The 15903-nt window shown below is 40.3% G+C and overlaps 1 protein-coding gene across 2 annotated transcripts in view; it reads left to right on the forward strand.

Moving 5' to 3' along the window:
* The first annotated feature begins 7827 nt into the window (after window positions 1-7827).
* Window positions 7828-15903, forward strand: part of LOC115646790 (lipoxygenase homology domain-containing protein 1) — a 313208-nt gene continuing 305132 nt past the window's right edge. For both annotated transcript variants that reach the window (XM_030553098.1, XM_030553099.1), the window contains exon 1: window positions 7828-7974. The gene's annotated coding sequence lies outside the window, so the exon portion shown is untranslated. The remainder of the gene's footprint in view (window positions 7975-15903) is intronic.

Consider the following 15903-nt stretch of genomic DNA (forward strand, 5'->3'; position numbering starts at 1 on the left):
TGGAACGGGGTCCTTCACTCGCTCCGGGGGCCCTGGAAAACTCTCGTGGGGCCCGGGCCCCCGGAGCTTCTTCTGCTCCGGGTCTTTGGCAGCAATTTGGCAGCGGGGGGTCCTTCCGCTCCAGGACCTACCGCCAAAGTGCCCAAAGACCCGCGGCGGGGGGTCTTTTCACCCCGGGACCCACTGCTGAAGACCCCAGGCCCCCTGAATCCTCTGGGCAGCCCTGACATGATGAGGAAGGAAAAGGGAAAAAACCCTAATTTATTTAAAAATCAGTTTACTCTCAGGCTGGCTGTTCTCCGACAGAAAGTAGCCAAGGTTCTGTTAGAAACCTGTCTAGTTTCTTGCCAGCTTGCCCACCCAGTTCCTCGGTCACTGGCCCGGTGGGCTAATGGTATGAAGAGCCTGGAAGCACTGGCTCCCAAGCTCATGGCTCCTTAGCAGCTTGGACTTCCAGGGTCCACTGCTTCTTTGCAGCCAGTTAGGCAGCCAGCCCTAGAGTCATGGACCACAGGACTTACCTTTTTGTGGATAAATTTGATATGCTGGGTTTGTATTACAAATTGGAACAGAACTAAAATTTGAATTATTGAGAGCTTTCATGAAACGGCATTACCTTTCTTTACACAGATCTAGTCAATGCAGGGAAGAATTAACTTTGGGTACCTTAACAGTTAATTTCCATACCCTACCATGTTTGGATTTCTTTGAATGGTAACATTGACTCTGAATTTCCTGGATTGTAATACTTGAGTTTGATATAATTAAAGCATCCCTGTTATATATTTTTTACCCTTAAGTTACTGATATTTACTCTCAAAGTTGAGTCCATTTTAATTTAGTTTTTTGTCTTGGAATAATCATGTACTTAAAGGGACATCTACTGTCAGATAGTTGTGGACTGAATTTAAATGTTTGAAAAGAAGATTGCACTCTTGCTATTTTTATCTTTAGTCTTGTCCTGTTTGGTGTCTCAAAGCCCCAGCTCCTGGAGTCAGTTGATTAGGTGAGAATCTCAGCTTTGTTTTTTGTTTTTTTAAATGACGATGTTGAGGAGAAAATCTTGGAAATGTGACCCAAATGTGTCCTAAAGACTCAAAATACAGGAGACAAAAAGACTCTAAATTTCATTTTTTAAAAAAACCTCATAATTCTTAAGCCAATCTCCTGACTTTCTTGAGGATTGACTCATAATTTATAAACAATTGGGGATGTCAATACTGAGAAAAAAGTTTTACAAAACGTTAGCAATGTTTTCATGATTAAAAAAATGCAATGGATGTTAGGTGTCTTAGTTTATTTTTGAACTTACATTCATTCTTCACAGTATTTATAACCCAGACACTATGGCACTGAGACAATGAATACGAACCAGAGAGAGAAACTAAAGTGAAACAGATTAGTCAGTGTCCAGTCTAGACTAACGGGAAGTAGTATCCTAGTGGATGGAACACTTAAATGGGTTTCAGGAACCTTGAGTTCTTTTCCCAGCATTGCCACCAGCCTTCTGGACAAATTATTTCCCTTCTCTGTGTCTCTGTTTTTCCATCTGTCAAATGGGTATAGTATACATACATTCTTTTTAGAGCACTTTGAGATCTGTGGATAGAAAGTCCTAGTTAAGAGCTGGGTATTATTAATTATCATTATTTTGTTCCCCAGGCTGAATAAAATGCATGAGAGTATTATAAACGATATAAAATAAATTAGATTTGTGTTTCAGTTTTAATTATGTAAGATATAAAATATTTCACAACAGAAGGTAAAGACTTTTTCAAAATATGACACTTTCTATAACTCTCATATTTAGTCATTATACAGTTACTCAGTATTGTAGCACAAAATACAGTAAATTCCAAAAGGAAAACATTTAAAAAGCTGCATAGTACTGCATGTAAAAAGGAATGTCTCATTGTCATGTGGGGTTGCACAGTGCTAGCTCTGAGTACGAATTGCAGTCCAGCAAAATGATGAACTAGGCTCTCCACTGCTTTTTTGTGATATCTTGGTTCAGACTGTTCAAGGGATAATGGGTCCAACCCTACCTGTGACTCATTGTACACCTGGCAAGTGTATAATGACAGGTGGACCATGTGGGCAAATCAGTCCAGGCCTGGAGATAGAAGAAGCCTCCAGAGAGACAAAGGGGGTGAGAGGATGGCTGCCTTGTGACCTCTCCCAGTCCGGGGAAAAAGGATATAGTTGAAAGAGGCCAGCTTGGAGAAGCTGAGTGAGGGCTGCAGCTGGCCTAATTATCAGTGCAGACTCAAGAATGACAGTAGTGGGATTCCTGACTGAAGGAAGAAAAGCCTGTGTGGATTAGCAGCACAAACCCTAGGAGGAAGTCTTTGGGACTCCTGGTTGGGAGGAAATCTACCCAAAGTATCACACAGACTTCAGAAGTAGAGCTGTGCTATCCCTGAATCAAGGGGAGCAAGGACTGGACTTGAGGGGAGAAGAAACAGTTTGATTTGCTGTGAGACTTCCCACACCTGGGGTATTTTAGTTTAAAGTGCCTTCTTACAAGGGCCCCAGAGGAAGTTGATGGCAACACACCTAGAGTGCCACACTTTGCCACTAAAGGATGTCCTGAGATGACTCTTTTACCCTTGACATAACACATGGAAAAAGTTCCTATTCAATAGATCTACTATTTTATCTTAGTTCAGACTTCAGTCAGAGAGCTGTCATGACTCAATTCCTCCTACTCCAGAGAAGGAGGTATTGTAGGGCTGTAGCGACTTAGTGAAAGATTTTCTATTATAAGCCTGAGTTTGACTGCCCTCTTCCAGCGTTCTAAAATAACCCAAATTCATCTGCCTGAATTTTCTCATTCTTTCCTTTATTCAATATATAATTAACCTATGGAATCCATTACCAAAATATATAGCTGAGGCCAAGAGTCTAGTAGAATTCAAAAAAGGATAAAAGCCTTACTTGGATTATGAGAACATCTACAGTTCTATTACATAGGTTAAAAGATAGGGGTAGGAATCCTCATCATTCAGGGTCTGAGCCACCACTGACTAATAGGGTTAGGAAGAATCATTCTCTACAGATCGGTTATGCATAATAAATGACTATTATCAGGGTTTCTTACACCTTCCTCTGCAACATATGGTACTGGCTACTGTCAGAGGAAAGACAGACCACTGCTTTGATCCATTATAGCAGTTCCTATGCTCATTTCCATCTTCCACTGGTTTCAACAGGAGTTATGCATGTGAATCATGGACATTCTGTCTTTAAACTTGATCAAAATGCTAATATAGATGTTCAGTTGGAATTTTGTCATCCTTTTTGCTTGGCACTTTCTGTTTCGGGGATGTTCCAAAGCATAGGAGACACCCTGGCAAGTATATGTTTATGTATGTATAAGCCTCAGAATTAGAGTTTCATGGAATAATAATGTGTTCAGTTTCATGATTTTGTTTGTTCAGTCATGAATAGCTGGCTTTCATATGTTGTTCTGGTGCCATAATGACAGATGTGATTTTCTTCCCTTTTTCAAGAGGAATGTTTGTTAGATTCTATTCAGAACCCTTGTAAATTTGCAAAGTCTTTTGAAAATAAATTTTCAAATTGTTGCAATCTCTGCAACATGATTTGAATTTTCACTTGATTTTAGTTTAATTGATGTAAAAATAATTAAAACAGAGTAGTAATATGAAAATCTGGTCATTCTGGTGAATGTAAAGAAAATCAAAAGTTAAGGGCTGTGCTTTCAGCTCAGTGCGTGGGGATTTAGGTACATCTGTTAGAAGGAAGGGAGAGTTAAGTGTAATGGCTGAATACTCTGCCTCCTCACTTGTGGACAGGTAAAGCCTAGAAGGCAGTAGGCCCATGAAAGGGCAAACTGTGACATGTCAAGTTATCCCCCTGAAGGCATGTGCTCCCTGACTTCACACATCTTTGCCCCACATGGAGGGATGTTTGAGAAGCAAATAGCATGGGGCTGCTGAGTTTGCAACAGAACAGGTACCAAGCTGTCATAAACAGATAGCTAAGGGTTAATGTCTCTTTCACCTGAAGCACCTGACCAGAGGACCAATCAGGAAACTGGATTTTTTCAACTCTGGGTGGAGGGAAGTTTGTGTCTGAGTCTTTTTCTGTCTGCCTGCTTTCTCTGAGTTTTGGAGAAGTAGTTCTGTTTTCTAATCTTCTGTTTCTAAGTGTAAGGACAAAGAGATCAGATAGTAAGTTATATGGTTTCTTTTCTTTGGTATTTGCATGAATATAAGTGCTGGAGTGCTTTGATTTGTATTCTTTTTGAATAAGGCTGTTCATTCAATATTCTTTTAAGCAATTGACCCTGTATTTCGTCACCTTAATACAGAGAGACCAGTTGTATGTATTTTTTCTTTCTTTTTTATATAAAGCTTTCTTTTAAGACCTGTTGGAGTTTTTCTTTACTTCAGGGAAATTGAGTCTATACTCACCAGGGAATTGGTGGGAGGAAGAAATCAGGGGGAGATCTGTGTGTGTGTTGAATTTGCTAGCCTGATTTTGCATTTCCTCTGGGTGAAGAGGAAAGTGTTTTTTTGGTTTCCAGGACTGGGAACGGAGAGGGGGAGTAACTCTGTTTGGATTCACAGAGCTTGTGTCTGTGTATCTCTCCAGGAGCACCTGGAGGGGGGAAGGGAAAAAGGATTATTTCCCTTTGTTGTGAGACTCAAGGGATTTGGGTCTTGGGGTCCCCAGGGAAGGTTTTTCAGGGAGACCAGAGTGCCCCAAAACACTCTAATTTTTTGGGTGGTGGCAGCAAGTACCAGGTCCAAGCTGGTAGCTAAGCTTGGAGGTTTTCATGCTAACCCCCATATTTTGGACGCTAAGGTCCAAATCTGGGATTAAGGTTATGACACAAGCCACCTAACAGAGGGGAGGAGGTTCCTTGGCTATGAGGGATAGCAACCCATGGATTTCTGTGCTCCTAACTACTTTGGAACTCCTCTGTGCTAAGCCCATTAATTCAGGCCTTGCATCTGGGAGAGGTTCAATGAGCGTATACTCCTAAAATCTAGCAGGTTAATTCCATGGATCAAATATAAATGACAGGAAATTGTGCATTGCAAAGCTCTAAGATCCTCAAGGGATTCTCATGGTTTATGATGTCATCAGAACCACCAGATGTGTATATAGTAGTAGCTTTGTTCAAAGTTTACTTATTTGTTTTTATAACACATTAAAAACTCTTTTTTGCCTCCAGGTGGCTCTGCATAAAAACTGTTCTTCCTTTGGCAGAAGCTTCCTTCACATCACTCGAAATCCATTAATATGAGTAACAGATTAACAGGTAAGTAAGGGAAGTATAGAATTCCTGTGAGGGGTTTCTAGTGGTATCATTAGCCACAAAAATCAAGCTTTGCCACTAACAGTCCAAGAAGAGATTGCCTTTTGCCTCATTGTTCAACATTTACTTTGAAGACAGAGCATTTCTAATTTTTTATATTCCCTCAAACCCAAAGGCTCAGATTTCTGTTGTGGCTACGTCTGTAGTATTATGATTGTTTTGCTGTCTGCTACTCTTAAGAGATTTCCACAGAGAAGACGTTACTTTATATGCAATACTGAATTACATGTACTTTAGTGTTCATAATCAATTAGCGTTCTGGTGGTGGTAAACTATGAAAGGGAAGCCAGAATGGGAAATCCATTCTGGTCACTCACCCCAGAATAGAATTATAGTAACATAGGTACACGTAGGAACAAATATTGTCCCCTCCTCCACTAACATGGAGAGTCCTGCATTGCCAATCCCAAATTTTCAAAATCATCAGTCACTAAAAGAAACAAATGTGATAAATAAGAACAACCCCATTTTTTAAAAATCTTTTGAGCTTTTTAGGGTGCTATTGGGTTCATGTTTTCAAGCCTTTCTCCACAACTATGAGGCTAGAAAATTATTCTCTTAAGTGAAAGTTGAGATTCTCACCTAGTGACTTGATTCCAGGAGCTGAGTCTTTAAGAAAAAACATCAACTGTTCTGGAACCCATGATAAAATTGCCAGACATGGCAATGCTGCTTGAATCAATCCTACACACAGTGTGTTTGCTCACAGGGAGGTGGGATTTGGGGAGCTCAGGCAGGTGATTATCCACTGCATTCCGTAATTCCTCTCTGCATGGGGTCCTGTGTGCGACTGAAGAGGGAAAGAGTTTGGGGGCAAGATGAGTGGATCTGACATTACATGGATCCTCCAGTCATTTAGCCTTGTGGCTGAAATAGCAGTCTGTGGTCATTCCATGGGCAGGGGAGGGAAATCGGTAAGTTGTGAAGAAGGAATCATTTCTCCCTCCCTACCCAATAGGGAAATCTTCAGTGCAGAGCCTGTTGGCAGCCATCTTTTATTCATTGAATTTAGCTGTAGGTCATGGTGAGTAGAGTCTAATTTTGGAATATTTAAAAATTCTTTTAGTTTTAATTCATTTCCCCTCCCCCCCCATAGAGTTTCTCTTTTCCTTCCTGTTGCTAGGATGAAAACTTGCACAGAACCTCTGTGTGTGTGTGTGTGTGTGTGTGTGTGTGTGTGTGTGTGTTTGTTTTAAAAGCTTCATGACTGATCCACTGTACAAGTGACTGCCATCAGTAACAACATCTACTTGTTTGTTTTTCACTTTGCTGCTCTTAAGGTAAATTATCAGATGATGAGTTTATTCACCTACATATTAGTGAAATTTAAATGCGTAAGTGTTCAAATTATATCATGAGCTTGATTCACTCCAGTTTCTTGCTAGTGTAATTGTACTGTTTTCAGGGGGGTGGGGGGTTACATTGGCATTAAACTGGAGTAATGCAATGGTAAATCAGGCTGCACATTTCTTTTGATTTATGGTTTAGTTTTTGTCACTAATGCTTCATATTAAAGTATATGGGATAAATTCATTGCTGTGTAACTTGATCAATGTAATGAAAAATCTACTAAACCACTGTTCTTCTCCACGTGGCCTCTCAATAATAGCTTATTGCATCTATCATGTGATAGAGGATGAGTAAGGAATGAGAGTTTTATTATTATATAATTTTATAATAAGCTTAGTTACTGTGGACTAGATAGAGGATTTGGAACTAAGTCCTACATTCTAATCCTGGTTCTTCTACTGACTCTCTGTTCTTGGGCAAGGGGCAAGTCACGTAGGCTTCAAAACAGCAATGTATTTAACCAGATGTCCAACTTCACCACGAGTGGTACTATTGCAGTCAATGGCACTACTCCTACATATAAAATCATGCAAACACTCAAGTGTTTTGCTGGACTAGGAACTTAATCTCTGCCTGTTTCCAAATTTGTAAAACAGGACTAACAATAATAACTCCAGGAGACAGTGTGAGGATTCATTAGCTAATGCTCATGCAGCATTTTGCATATGTACGTTACTTTATTACCAACCAGTATAATTAATAGGTAATGATCATGAGGGGTATTGAGATCTTGCAACACCTGTTGACTTCAGTGGGGATTGAGAATGCACAGCACCTCTCAGGATCAGGCCTTAAATACGCTAGCTACTTCCTGGGCTCATAGAAACAGCCCTTAAAAGGATTACAGTGTATTGTGAAGGAAAAATATTTATGCTGGGAAGAGATTAAATGAGAGGAGATAAATGCTATACAATGTCAGTCCTTTATATGATTAATTCATTCATATATCACAGTGAGATTAATGACTGCAATTATGATCAGAAAATAACAAACAGTTCCTCTGTTTTCAGTTTGTTGCTTAAGAGTTGTATAAAGTGTTTGCTGTTGCTATAGGTAATTCAGCCAATAATACAAAACAAACATCAATGTTCCCTTTCAACAAGAGTGTATGTGTAGGATGCATAATAGGTGGCGTACATGTGAATTTAGAGCAGCAGTTTAATGAACTAGCATCTATAATATTTTGATTTTTCTTTGCTGCTGTTTTCTATAGCATTGCAAAGACCTTGACAGCAATAAAAGGTTAAAATTCAACTGCATCCTGCAACAGTGAGGTAAAATCTTTTAAAAATTTTCTTTGTGAATGATTCTATATAGAATTTTTATACTTGGGGAGCAAATTGTCCTGAGATTAGATTGGGGCATGTAGTATTGCTGATTTGTCTGTGGCAGAATTTGTGACAGATATATATGTTTGCTTGTCTTTTTAGTTTTGTACTATTTGGCATTTTGCCACATCAGTTTTAGGAGCATTTAGGCCAACATTTTCAAACGTATGTGGATAAACTTACCTTCCTAGCTGGCCTCATTTTCACAGAGACTGAGTATCTACAGCTTCTTTTGACTTCAGTGGGAGTCACGAGTGCTCAGTGCCTCTGCAAGTAAAATAATTTTTATTTAGGTAGTTAACTTTAGGCACCTACATGTGGAAATTTTGATGCTTGTAATTATGACCTTATATTTATAATTGTATAGCTTTCAGAGGTCAGATTAGTAATGTCATTTTTGAAGTAACTTTGTACACCTGGGAATAGCATGTTCTATAGAGCTACAGAGAAATAGAGCAAAATATTTTGGTAAGGAAGAAAAGGTTTCACAAATGTTCTGGACTTCCTTGTATAGTTGTCAAACCTGCCCATCTGGTCCTTCATTTTTCTTTTGAATCCCGGTGAAATATTTTGAACTTATGAAAATTAAAACTATTTCCCATATTTGTGGCCAAATTCATGTTGGCAGAACTCAGCTGCAGTCAATAGAGTTGTGCTAGCAATTCAAGCCCTATGGGATTATATCCAGACTGTAAAATCAGACAGTGACACACATTGTCTGTTTTGTGGGTATTCCCCCTTGTTCTACTCAGTTGATGGAAATTATGTGTCATGTCAACAGTGCTGGAGATTTCCATGAGCCCAGCACTGAGCCACTCTGTCCTCTGTATTCATGTCAGCTCCTGCTATCCTCCCTAGGCTTGCTGCTGAGAGTATGATGCAGGCACTACATTGCAGGTCAATATACAGTGCTGAGCAGGGGAAGGACCTCTTTTGGCATTGCCAGAGTCCCTAGCAGAGGCAGAGGTATTGCTATACATTTAGTTTAATGGATTTTTCCAGTCCATTAAAGTAAGTTATTAGGAATAGTTTTGCAATTGACAGTGTTAAATCCATAATCTATAGAGTTAATCTATATAGTAGTGGCTAGGTAATTCATCAGAGTACTTCTTGCATCGCGAGAGAAAACCAAACTCTAAGTGTCTCCTCTCTTTTCTGAATAGAAAGGCATTGATGGAGAGGGTTTACCTCAAAATGCTCATCTCCAAAGAGTGCTCAGTTCCATAGCATCGTCCCCTGTGGGAGACCTGTTCAGCTCCAGCAGAATGCACAGAGCCTGAGTTTTGGTGAGATTAGCAGAAGAAAAATCAGACTACCAGCGCTGGGAGATTTGCAGAGTCATATGTTGCCAGCTGCTAGCCACCACTGCTTGTATTGCTGTGACCCTTCCAAGGGGCTCATATAGCATGCAGCTGCAATTTTTGTAGCTTTGATCAACATTGCATGTTCTGGTTTCAGAAGGGGTCGTGCATAAAGTAGCATGTTTCCCTGGCTCTCCTCGTCTCTGGCTGGTCACAGCTCCTGTCCTCACACACAGCATGGCCCACAGTGCTGTCTACATAAGAAAAGCATACCACATTCACTACCCTGGCTTATTATTTACTTATATTTCAGAAGTGCCTACAAATCCCAAATGAGATTAGAGTCCCATTGTGCTAGGCACTGAACAGGCATAGTAAGATACAGTCCTTATCCACAAGAGTTTAAAGTCTGAACAGACAAGGAGAATGAAGTGTGAGAAAGGAAATAGAGGTATAGGGACATGGGTAAGGTCACACAGCGGAGATGCAAATGGAACTGAGGTTTCCTAAGCTCCCATCCAGGTACTATGTTCATTGGACAACAATGCCTCTCAGTTTAATTAAATTGGTTTAGAAACTGCTGTAGTTAGATAGATGCGACTTTTTTGTGTAGACACTCTTATTTTATTTAAGAATGCCGTGAATTAATTTATCTTAAGTCAGTAGGGAACTGATTTTATGGTAAATCAATATATGGGGCTCTTAAACTCAAATAGTAGTGTCCACCTAGGCAGTTGCACCTATTTAACTAAAGCAATGTCTAAACCCAGCTAGTTAACTAAATACAGTTTTCTCATGTAGACAAACCCAGAGATTAGCTTGCTACGTGGTGAGTTAGAGCAAACTGTACCTCTTTTTCCCTCTCCAAGTTTGCCTGATCTATTTTTCATGGAAATGCCACTGTTTTGGTCTTCCTCTTGCCGAGGGGTGGAGGTGAGCATATGGCCCAAACATATTTGGGTAACACTGTGCCATTGTGCAAATATACTGCAGAAAAATGAGTGAAAATAGATAAATAACTTATGAATTGTAGCATTTGAGCCATGCTGAAATTATATTTGGCAATGTAAATCCATTTAGAACACATTGGATGGATTTAGATATTTTTCCAAAATATAATTTAAATTGGCTGAAGAGGAAATCTAATCAATGTACTACATTAGGAGCACACTTCTTCTAGGAATCTGCTCCTCAATTTATGTTGTTATGAAGGAAATGCAGGTGTCAGGGAGATTAACTTTTCACTTTGGGACACCTAGGCTCAAATCTGACCTACACCACAAATGACATGGAGGTAGGGATAGCTCAGTGGTTTGCGCATTGGCCTGATAAACCCAGGGTTGTGAGTGCAGTCTTTGAGGGGGCCACTTAAGGATCTGGGGCAAAAATCAGTACTTGGTCCTGCTACTGAAGGCAGGGAGCGGGACTCAATGACCGATCAAGGTCCCTTCCAGTTCCAGGAGATAGGTATATCTCCAATTATTAAAATTAATGATCTCTAGTAGACACTTGTCCACAGCATAAAATTTGGAATGATGCTCTTTGCTCTGTATTGGAATGGCAGAGGCAGTTATAGTTTAGGATCATGGCTCATTGGTAGATCTTGGATAAACTTTCACATTGCTGATTACACTGTACCAGGAATTAACTAGTGCAGGGATTCTCAAACTTCATTGCACCATGACCCCCTTCTAACAACAAAAATTACTACATGACCCCAGGAGTGGGGATTGAAGCCGGAGCCTGCTTGAGCCCGGCTGTCCCAGGAGGACTCAGCCCAAGGCAGGAAGCCTGTAATCTGAGGGCTTTGGCTCTGGGCAGTGGGGCATGGGCTTTGGCCCCAGGCACCAGCAAGTCTAATGCCAGCCCTGGTGACCCCATTAAAACGGGGTCCTGACCCACTTTGGGGTCCCAACCTACAGTTTGGGAACCGCTGAACTAGTGCAATAAAGCCTCAATCCAGTAAAGCGCACAAAACTTTGTGTGTGAGTGGTCCCATTTATTTCACTCTCATCCTTAAATGTACATGTTTAAGTGCTTAGCTGGTTAGGGCTGGAGTCTCTTACTGACACCGTCAAGAAGACGACTGTTGTATACTAAATAATACTAAGGTTCATTATGCCTAGTGATGATGATTAATATTAACAATAGTGATATAGCTAAATCCCCATGTACCGTGCTGAAAAAGTGCTAACTTAATTAATGGTAACAGGGCACATAATTCACTGCTTTAATTGCCCTCCTTTGTTCCGTACAATTTGTATTTTCTTTGCAAAGGAGTTTCAAAAAGTAAACTAGATTGCTTGTCCAGTTACATTTTTATCTTTCACATCTCAGTCTAGTTGAAGTTCTTGTTAAACTCATTTATCATTTGCACCATGGCAATATGCGTTGAATGTTTGTATGTGTATTACTGCCTTGGTATCGCTTGTATTAGCAAGCCACGAAAAAATAAATAGTGTCCTTAGAAACTGTAAACTGAATGTGGAAACATGCTCAATACTTCATTGCTTCTAATTGCCTTTAGCATTCCGAAGTATTACAAAGATCACCCAGGCACGACTTGTTTGATGATAATTGTGCAATATTCAGAGACGTAAATTGCCAGCACTGCGACTGAGGTTGAATGTTAGAATAGTAGTTAGGGACCCAGTCCTAGCTGTCCTTATACATTTTTCCCGACTCTAGACTGATCTCCAACTGTAGGACTGGGCTCTGTTTTCAAGAGATTTCAAGCTATTCTCTTGCAGTCTTTCATTATGGTAGAAACAGTTCAGCATCTTGTAATGAATGGGTCAGGACTGCTGATGGCCTTAGGCTCATTGTCTGCAGCAGAGGTAGAGCTGGTCCAGGGGTACGCAGTGTGATTATTGTAAAACATTCTCAGGACCTGCTCTGTATTACACCCATTAAATCAATTTCAGTCTTTAAACTGAACACTCCCCTGAAAGCAGCACTTCTTTCCCAGTCCCTTGACTTCTATTTCCCTGCTCTCTCGTCCCACCCTACTCTGCAGTGTTGCATGTTGTCATTACTGGTGATTTGCCTTCCTTAGATTGTGAACTCTTCAGGGTAGGGCTTTATCTTTTGATATGCTAGTACAGTGTCATGAATACCTGCTAAAAGCAGCAAAGAATCCTGTGGCACCTTATAGACTAACAGACATTTTGGAGCATGAGCTTTCGTGGGTGAATACCCACTTCGTCAGATGCACAGAATACCTCCTGTGCTTCATAAATAATGTTATAGCAGTAATATGAAATGTAATGGGAAACATTGACTGGTGCAACCAAAGATAATGCAACAACGTTGTAAAATTGTTTTCCTTCTGCCTCCTCATCTGCTGCTGAAAACGGCAAATTTGTAATACAGATTTTTGCAGTGGAGTTTTACATTTGTACAAAACGTTGTACTTTTTCTAGCTGTTTGAATATGCAGGCCCACACATCTTAAAAATAGCTTGGCTTTGATTTGTCTTTTTGTTCCTTTGACACCTCTCTTCTAAAGTGGTGTTCTTCTTAACGTGAAGATGGTTTGGTCCCAAATCTAAATGAGTATCTGTTGTGCATCTTTTGTTACAATCTCTCCAGTGAGTGAATGCACTATTGTTACCCAGTGATCTAGGTTTCGGAGTTTCATGCAGTGCATTTTGCAAAATTCAGTAGAAGGGCCAATTTACTATGTGCACAATAACTTTTCACTTTACTCTGCAATTTATTATGACCTCAAACCCATGCACTCCTTCAGGAGTGTGCTGAGGGCTTTATTCAGCCAATATAATTCAAAGCTCAAATTGGTCACCTATTTTTCTTTGAAGGCCTCAGTATTTTCCTCTGAAAGAAAAGATTGAGATAAGAACTAACTGCTTTTTAAAAAAAAAACCAAAAAATGTTTTGTTAGACATTTGATATGAAACACTTTCTCATTCTGATTGTCTTAAAGTGTAATTATTTTCAAAGGAATTATTTTCACATCCGCTAAGCTGCACTGTAGACTTCCAGATAAATACATTTTGCGATGCTTGTATGGTTTCAGGTATTAAACTTTCATAATACTTCTTCATGTATTTTTCTAGTAACCAAAGGATCACCAGCTTTTTTGCCCACTTAAACCTGAGTAGCCAATTTGTGATATGCTTCAGAAATCTATCATTTTCTCCATAATTTGTTCTGAAACATGCTGAGTTATATTTTTATGCATAATTTTTCTTTCTGAATTTTGGAAAAAGTTTATGTATTTGTGTTCTGGCAACAGGAAGCTCTTTGAAGGAGAAATCTGGTTTGTAGTTTGTTTTTTTTCTTAAATACTTGCTGACCATTTTTATTCATGTTGTTCTTTTTATAAGAGGAAATCATGAAAATCCTGTTAGACACAAACATAAATAAAGAGAAGATTTTACAGTCTCCATGGACAGAACGATAACACTCTGATGAAGTTTTCTGGGGAGATAGCATTTAAAAACAAACAAAAATTCAAACTATTAGAGCCCAGTTCTGAGAGTTGCTTCCTCTCAAAATTTAATTTCTATTAAAATCAATGGAAATAGAAGATACTTAGCACTTCACAGGACCTGCCTGAACATTAGGCTTTGATCCAGAAAATCACTTAAGCAAGTGCTTAATCTTAGTTTCATTTTTTATTTTAATAGGCCTGCTGCACATGCTTAAAGTTAAGCATGTGCTTTCCACTTTTCTGGGTTGGGTTTTTAATGGACAACACATAAGGAAACATATTTATTAGGATATGACAATGGAAGTTGTGAACTGGTCAGAAGGTGGACTGGTCAGGCACTTCAAGGACTAGTAATCTGCAACTAACACACAGCTCTACACATCCTTCACGATGTGTGACTAAACCACTACCACCAAGAGAAAAGCAGCAAAAATGATTAAAGATCTCAAAAACATGACCTTTAAGGGAAGATTGAACAAATTGGGTTTGGTTAGTCTGGAGAAGAAAAGACTGAGAGGGGACACGATAATAGTTTTCAAGTATATAAAAGGTTGTTACAAGAAAGAGGGAGAAGAATTGTTCTTCTTAACCTCTGAGGATAGGAGAAGAAGCAATGGGCTTAAATTGCAGCAAAGAAGGTTTAGGTTGGACATTAGGAAAAACTTCATAACTGTTAGGGTGATTAAGCACAGGAATAAATTGCCTAGGGAGGTTGTGGAATCTCCATCGTTGTAGATTTTTAAGAGCAGATTAGACAAACACCTGTCAGGAATTGTCTAGATCAGGGGTAGGCAAACTTTTTGGCCTGAGGGCCACATCGGGTTTCCGAAATTGTATGGAGGGCCGGTTAGGGGAGGCTGTGCCTCCCCAAACAGCCAGGCATAGCCCAGCCCCGCCCCCTATCTGAATCCCCCTGCTTTTCACCTGCTGACGCGCTCCCCCCCCAGGACTCCTGCCCCATCCAACCTCCACTGTTCCCTGATGACCCCCTGGGACCTTTACCCCATCCACACACCCCCATCCCCTGACTGCCCCTGGAACTCTGGCCCCTGACTGCCCCCTGCCACCCCATCCAACCCCCACTCACCTTCCTGACTGCCCCCCCGACTCCTGTCCCCATTCAACCCCCTGTTCCCCACCCTCTGACAGCCCCAACCCCATCCACACCCCTGCCCCTGACCACCTCCCCAAACTCCCTTGCCCTCTACCACCCCCCCAATCCATGCCCCCTTACAGTGCTGCCTGGAGCACTGGTGCCCATCTCCTGCACATTTTTCAATAAGGAGGGGCTGAGAGAAGAGAGAGCCAAAAGTGATCATGTGGGGGACCATACTAGGCTTCCTCTAAAAAGAGGGACTGGTAGCTGAGAGACATACCTTGTTTTTAAAAAGGCTTTTAATTTTGCCCTCCTTGCGTGTGCAAAACTCAGAAAGTTAAAGCTATTTTACATTGCATACATTACATTTTGTCTCTTCAGTGTATGAGTAACACAATTCATCTTTCCTGATAGTTGTTGGCAGACAGTCTTGCTAAAATTAGTCTTGTCTATTAATAGGGAAACTTTAGCAAAAACCGTACATTTGTATTGTATATTGTAACACTACAATGCTGTCCTCTATTTCTTTTCATTCTGCCATAAAACTCTGACCTCTGATTACAAGGGAGGATGCTCGCTAAGCCAGATGTCTTAACCACATTCAGATAAGTCACTCATCACCTTTTTTGAAAGCAGTGTTACATATAGCAGTGTGGGTGATGCATAGTTTTTGCTTTCCGCTCAATCTTTCCAAAGCTAACAGAAGAAGGATTTGAAAGTGCATTAGTCCTGTTGTGTCAGCTGGTTAGGCAGCAAGTCCTAGAGGATGAGACTGATTATTTCAATGAAAAACTGAGGTCAGATTGCCAGGATAGGTGTCTGCATACTGTTTAATATTGGAACCAAAAATAACAACTAGTGTAGGGGAAAAAATACTTGGCTAATAAACTTGGTTCCAGACTTGGCTTTTGTGATCGCAAGCAAGTCTGATGACCTTGAACTGAGTAACTGTTTGAAACACTTCTAGACCTATATTTTTAGACCTAAACAAATAATCAACATACACCCCTTACCAAAAGTTCTACA

The sequence above is a fragment of the Gopherus evgoodei genome, chromosome 2, assembly GCF_007399415.2.
Source record: "Gopherus evgoodei ecotype Sinaloan lineage chromosome 2, rGopEvg1_v1.p, whole genome shotgun sequence".
NCBI classification, from domain to species: Eukaryota; Metazoa; Chordata; order Testudines; family Testudinidae; genus Gopherus; species Gopherus evgoodei.